The sequence below is a fragment of the Erigeron canadensis genome, chromosome 8, assembly GCF_010389155.1.
Source record: "Erigeron canadensis isolate Cc75 chromosome 8, C_canadensis_v1, whole genome shotgun sequence".
NCBI classification, from domain to species: domain Eukaryota; kingdom Viridiplantae; phylum Streptophyta; class Magnoliopsida; order Asterales; family Asteraceae; genus Erigeron; species Erigeron canadensis.
The window spans coordinates 27,199,930-27,207,822 of NC_057768.1; positions in this window are offsets into that span (position 1 = coordinate 27,199,930).

The following is a 7,893-nucleotide window of genomic DNA, read 5'->3' on the forward strand; positions in this document are numbered from 1 at the left end:
TAGATTATGTATACTTTTAAGGCAATTTTATATATATTAAGTTATTTGTTCTATTTTTACCAGTTCTTTTTCTTGGAAAGAAAATTTGAGTAGGTGTAGATTCTGGTAGAAAGAAATTTTTTATTTTCCTTAGTCAAGTAAATACGCAGTCAACTTCTCTCTTTATTTCCTTATTCAAGTTTAGTTGCGTCATGAAAACAGTATGGTTTAGATCAGCGGTAAGTATCTACTCTAGAAACACAAGCCAGAATTTTGATTCTCATTTCATGCAAATGTTAGAGGTCTTTTTCTACCACTTAGAAAGAACCTGAAATCAGTCTCTCTAACTATTTAGGTAAAGTTAATTAAGGTTTAATTTGTCTACATTTTAATTAACATCTCTCACACACCGTCGAGATATTGGGATCCAGAACCCGTAAAAGATGGCAGTTGACAGTTCCTTTCTTTTTCTAAGTTTAGTAGCGTCATGTGACGCCATGTAAGCGTGTAGGAAGTCTTTCAAAATATATGAAGTAAGGCTACGTACGCCTAGTTCGATGGAGAGGACTTGCGCATGTGATAGCCTAAGAATGAGGTGTGTAAATTGTTACGATTTTTTATATATAGAAAGTGTATGAATGGGAGACTTCTATAAGCCGTGGAGGGGAAAAAAAACTCTAAGTCGCCACTCGGGGTGATATATACATTATTACTTGCAGGGACTTGGGGGATAATAATACCTCATTTAAAATTGCTTTTTAGCATTAAAATTTTCGAAAAAGCTAAGCCAAACACCTTATAATGAAAAATAATTTAAAAAATAAAAAGCCCTTTTTAATTTGTATATTTTTAAGTTAAAATTCTTTTTCATTTAAAAATGTATGTGGTTGTAAATTTTATGAACTGAAATGTGTATTTGCTAGTTTTCTAGAGAATGCGTCTTAATCAAAGTTTCAAACGCGTCGCTTAACAATTGTCCCTAAAATATATTAGTGACTTTGTGTGCTAAAGTTAATAACGAAGATGAGCAAAATATCATATTTAATTGAAAACTTTACTAGAAAGAACATGTAATTTTCAACGAATACTAAATTCAAGATGATTGCAATTTTATATAAGAAAGTGACACCTATCGACAAAGCATAACTCGACTATTTAAACTAGGGGTTTCTTAACGGTATTAACAAAGTGCACTTAGTTATATATCAATGACTGCCATTATATTTGTGGGATGCAATAGTAATTAACAACAGTTTTTCGTAAGACCTTAAGTTTGATTGATGTTATTATAAGTGAGTAAAAATGTTTTTATATAGTTTTTAATGTATTCTAGCTTGTTAAAATTTAGTTTGTTAAATTTTAAAAAAAATAAAAGATAGATGATTATTTAAAATAAAAATTGTGTTTGGATTTAATTGATACTACTCAATAAATATAAACTGTTTAAATTTTAAAAATGAGTTTATAATTAACTTAGGTGGATAAAAAGAATATCTATTGTTATATCCAAATTTTAAGTAATTATAAGTTAATTTGAATAGCTTATATAATTGTATATACATAGATAATCTATAATCTATTTATAAATGTATATAGATAATCTAAAACAAAATTATGAAAGCAATTCAATGTAGCAATAAATTTATTCGTATTCAAGTTGGGAGGAGTGACATTGTTATGGTTGGGCTAGTTGCACAATATGATATCATGTGACATTTGGGGTTGTTCTGGGTAGCCTACAAAAAATGGTGGGAGTGGAGTTGTTTGTCGAATGAGAAGAAAATCTGATAAGTAACTAAAAATGAGTGGATGAGGCGATATTTAAAATAATATATAAAAAAGAGAAAGAGAAATAAGTGGGAGAAAGAAATACACTTGGGCGAGCGAAGGAAGTCGTTAAAAACATAAGTTTTTGGGTGGGGGTAATGTAGTCGGCGATCCCAAAGCGGTTGGGGTGTGGGTCGCCGGGCTAAACGCCCCATTCCTTTCGGCCTTAATTAGTTAACTAGAACTTAATTCATAATATTATTATTGAAATCTGGGTATTTTTTAAGAAAAATTAATGTCTTTATCTATGTTTTGTGAAGAATGGTGTTTGTACCTTCTTTATTTTTGAAAAAAAATGTTTTGTACATTTTTCATTATGTTGGATGTAAAGCCACATCCCGCGTTGGAAGGAAAAAATTAAATTCTAATTATATACTGATATAAGCTTGTAAATTACTTCTTTATTGTCGTACGATTTTTGAGAAAAAACTCAGTGGACTTATAAGATGATTTTAGCTTAATTGGAATGTTCTAATTTGACTTGTTTCACAAAATCCAATAAGGCAATAATTATATATTTGAAAATTTCAATGCATAGTATGTGTTAAGTATGAACTCAAATTTGATTGATTCTATTACATTTTACAAGTATAAGTTAACTGGCCGTTTTTTTAGCCCAATTATGAAATGGCCTCTAGCCCACTCTCAAAATCAAATTAACGTCACGATTTTAATCGAATTTCCGAAGTGTTGTCTGCCTCAAGTCTTAACAACTTGCATGTGTTAGCCATTAATCTGACTTCGTTTTTATGATCATCTCTATATTAAAATCAATAGAATTATCGAAATTCCAGATATACTAATATAGTAATATATAGTTGCTAAACGAATGATTACAATTATCATAAAAACAAAACAAAAAAAAAGGTTATTTCTCTTATCGTAGTTTACTCTCAATTATGAAAACCGACTGGACCGGCCAGTCGGACCGTAAACCAGGCTAGCCACCATATTTAATTCCGGTCGGTCAAGCCTTACAATATATTTGAAAAATACAAAATATATATGAAATGCATGGGCTTGAAATCAAATGACCCCCGTTTCAAAGGCTTTGCGCGTTTCCACTATACCAGAAGGTTATTTGTTCAATATTTCCCCCTTAAAGGATAGGCAACTCCATAAAAAGAGACTTCCTCAACTATTGGTCTATTGGATAGTTACGTGTATACATATAATAAAAAATATATTAAAAAAAAACACAGACGCCCAAAACATCCAAGAGCTCCAAGTAGCTCATTGGATGGCTGATAAATTTATAGAGAGATATTCATATAGAGTTTTGTTATGGAGGGTGATTATGATTACATTCTAAATTGATTATCTAATTATTCTGTTTACATAATGTAAATAATGGGGGAAAGTGTTTGGTATAATAATTGATTATATGTGTTTTCATGAAAAGAAAACGCAATTATGAAAAAGTAAGTTGGAACATGCTTTTCTAAAATATAATTTTTAAATGCATAATCTATTTTATAAACGCCAAGATAGTGTACATATGATGGATATGTGTACCACATTTTCATATGTGCAGGTGCAATATACGTAAAGCTAGAATGTCGTGAGTTTTAATGTTAATTTTTGGTTTTTATCATGACAACCCAAAAGGACTTTTTTCAATAGTTAAAGACATATCAAATGGTATTTTCATACCGTCTTTTTATGTGTCATATTATATCATTACAAATACCTAGATTTACCTCTAATCATAAATATTTTTACATTATATATATAAATATATATATATATAGAGAGAGATGGTAATATAAGGGTGTTAGGTATCAAAATTTAGGTGTAGAACATTCATATCTTGTTAGTTTAATTCATAAACTTCATGGGGCCCAAACATTTATTCATTAATAAAAAAAAATTTAAAAAATTTGTATGTGAATAATTCCACACCTAAACTTAGGTGTCGAACAACGTTATATTCACTTTTCTCATATATATATATATATATATATATATATATATATATCACTTAAGGATATTTACCCACATGTCGTCAATTAAAGATATATTTGAGTGATAATAAGTATATATAAAAATATCCATAGAAATGGATATCCTTAAAACTCATCATTGGACATGATTTTAACAAAACGCCCACATGTTTATCCATATTTTTCAACCAATAACTTTAAAATTGTCATTAACAAAACTTGAGAAATCTATATATATTTATAAACTCTAGATACCAACTTTCAAAAGTTATTCCAATATTCTTAGGAGAAGAGATGCATGAATGGAACGTACCTTGCACCTCAAATAATCAAATTAAGACCACTTGACAACTACTATAATGTATCAAGGGCTTATTAGTGGCGCCTCCTAATGCATTAGATTAAAAATGTAATATCATATAGAAGTATAGAACCATAACAATTGAATGCACGAGTCAAATCTTAATGTCTCAAAAGGTAAAGATCAACAAAATCCATGTCATGAAGAAATTGTTATATACTTACGTGACAAAAAATATAACTTATGCATATTGATGCAATGCACGAGAACCGTATATATGTTTTAAGTTGTATAGCATTGAAACTCAGTTAAAAGATTAGCAGTGATAGAAATCAGGTTGTTCACAAAGCCATTAATGATTTATGTTGTGATGTTTTCAAATCCATTGTTTATATATCATATTTTATATTGTTGGATATCTAATTGTGGTAGAATATCCATGACTATCAAGTCCTTTATTCCTTTTGTAATTGTGTTATTTTTTTTAATTGCTTAGACGTCCCGCCAAAACATTTTAACAAAATCACAATTGCTTCAAAGATAAAGATTTAGAGTGACGGCAATTGTCGATCGTAATAGTTGTCTAAGAGATTTAGCTTATTTTATTATCATGTAAAGTTGATTTTATATAAATTCTTTTATATATATTTCTATGCTGACTTTTTAACTTATTAATATGTAATTTATGTTTATTTAATTTAAATTTGGTTTAGCTAAACAAAACATTATTAAATACATGTATGTATATAATTCAAACTATAACACATCTTTTAACTATTAAAATTCCTTATAAATTGATATTATAAATTAATAATCTCGATAAAACTAATAATTTGTCCGGTCTCAACTTGGTACCAGTATAAAATTGGACCCCAATCAGTAAAATAATAACTTTTTTTGAAATCTCCATGTATATAATTGGTCCCAACGAAATTATAAATTAATAATTATCAGGATCTTCCAAATTTTAATATTGCTTAGTAAAAAGCCACTTGCTGTTTTTTTTTTTTTGAACTTCAAATATATATTGAGCTTATTTTTAAATCTTCTCATTGTACTCAAGAGTTGTGACATTATTTTTTTTCGTATTGTAACAAAAAGTTGTGAAAAAATTGTTGTCGTTTATAATGTTTCTTTTTAAAGCTATTGTATCATCCTCAACTTCGTCATTAACAAGATTTTGAATGATTTCATCTTATTTCTTCAACCTTTGAACCTCATAACCTTCCTTATTTACATTTGGATAAATAGACAAGTGATTCATATCTATTTTGTGTTGATAATACATACTCGTAATCAAGTTCTCAAGTTCATAAATATCTTATCCACGATTTACATCGTAAAACCTCTTTAAATTAACAAAAATTTAATTTATCGATATAATAATATCTCGTTAAGTTAATAAAATATCTCGGTTCCGACATTATTAATTTATAGAGGTTTTACTGTATTATAAATTTATAATGTAGTATAAATACTCGTTAAGCGTAAACACGAATTCACAATTATCAAAGAAGAAAGATATAACTATGTAGTATGTACACCTTGAACTTGAAGGGACAGTTCAATCAATACATCATTTGTAACACCCAAAGGTCAATTGACTCAATTCCACAAACAGGGATAATATCTTTCAGTTAAAAAGATATTAGGGATGGCGCTAGATTCCACATTTCCACTCTTATAGGTGAGATACAAAAACTCTGAATTTTCTTTATGTTCTCAATCTTATTATTCGTTTGAAAAGTTTTTATCGGTTGGGAGTATTCGAAGATCACGATTATTGACTCAAATATATATATATATTAATCGGGGCCACTTGAAATGTGTTTATTAAGTAGATTTTCAGCCTAAACTCTAGTAGAAAAAAAAACATGATGACTCAGATATACATGGTAGTTGTTTACTTGTTTTAATTGTTAAATTGGAAAGTTACAACTTTGATAAGAGATAAGTAACCCTATCTTCTTTATCTTCAAACAATTTGAAGATAATAATTTAAAAACTCTATTATCTTCTACAGTATAATCTCTCTAGGTTCTTCAAAAAAGAAATGATTACAAGCCTTCTTTAACAACAAAAACTCCAACCACCTTCCTCTAGAGTGTCATCAACTATAACATACTTTAGTAACAAGATAAATATATCACTCAAAAAAGTAATCCAACTAAAAATTCGTGTTAAAAATTCTAAAATAAACTAAATTTTTAAAAAAGATTTCCAACTACCACCTAACTTGAAAAACTACCACCAAAACCAAATAAAACTATATCGAAAATGCATTTCTTTGGTTATAAGGCTATAAATGGGTCCTTTCACTTGGCCCACAATATATTCTAAACAAAAATCTTAGTTTCTATTGATTGAGTCAGTGTTTAAACATGAAATTATAAACACATAATGTATGCCTGGATATGATTCATCCGGGCCCATTGAAGCCCAAAGTGCTCTACCCACTTTCTCCACCACCTACAACATATTTCCTTTTTGCACACAAACCACCTTACTTTAAAATTTTGTTTTTCTTTTTAGATCTTCATCATGGCATTATTTTAAAACTTAAGTGTGGGCACCATTGTAGTGATATGTGGACCCATTGATAAGTTCATCTAGTTTTCACAACTTGCTAAGGAGTAAGGACCATTTGACATCTTTTTTTCTATTTCTAGGAAAGTGCCAATAAACAATTTGTAGATATTGTGTTAAATTTGTTTATTTCATTGTCAATCAACGTTGATATTGTGCATATTTCTCATTCAATATGTGCATTTGTGCACAAGAAAAAGTTTGGCATGTACTCATCTCCACGTACACATATAAAGTGTGTTTTGAAAAGCAAATAGCGTGATTAAGATTTTAGCAGCTGCCTTGCTTTTTAATATGATATTCCGAGCTGTATCGATGATTTTTAACAACTTGTAGCTTCATGAAATGTAGTCGTGGCGAATCATCATATCGCTTTACACACCATTGAGTTCGTTATGTCAACTCGAATGCGTGTAAGTACTTGTATCTTTGACACTGATACCACCACGCCCACAGTTGTCACATTGTAATGCAACTAAGCTTATTCATTGATTCACTTTTCATTAATTTGTCAATATATAGTCATAGGTTGTACAAGTGAAGTGATAGTGATATGAAGTGACCATTTTGGACTAATTCGTAGATAAATTGAAGATTGGAATTGCTATGAATTAATGGACTTTCTTTTATAAGATAGAAATATATAGGTAAGAAAGTTAATTAACTACACTTTAATAGCAAAGTCATAAATAAGATTTGGGACTTTAGACACAACTGTGAAAAGAGAAATATATACATTATTAGACTAGAAATATATACGTACATTATTAGACTTGATTGTTTCTCATCCTGCTCTCTTAAATAATCATTTTACGACTTAGTATAATACATTAATACTAACTTTATCAATCGTTTTGGCCGGGTTGCCTAGATCATGTGGGGATTAGGATGGAGGTATTTTACCGACATCATATGACTCATACGTGGTGGGTCGATGGGTATCCAATTGTGATACTGAGACTAAGGTTCCCCCGTTACCCTAATTTTATCAATCGTTTTTATCCTTTTTTTTATACATTGTCAAATTTAGTAGGACAATAAATTAATATTACAGTAATAAGAACATAGCATATAAGACGACAAGGACTCGTTTTGTGAAGCCGGATCACTAAGCTAGTGGTCCATTGACACAATGTACAAGCACTACAAATAATGTTGCATTTGTTCATACTTTTAGTTAGTATGAATAATTAAAAATTTTGTGACGTTTTTATATGTATAAAAATATGTAGACCCAAAAGTGTGTAAAAATTTATC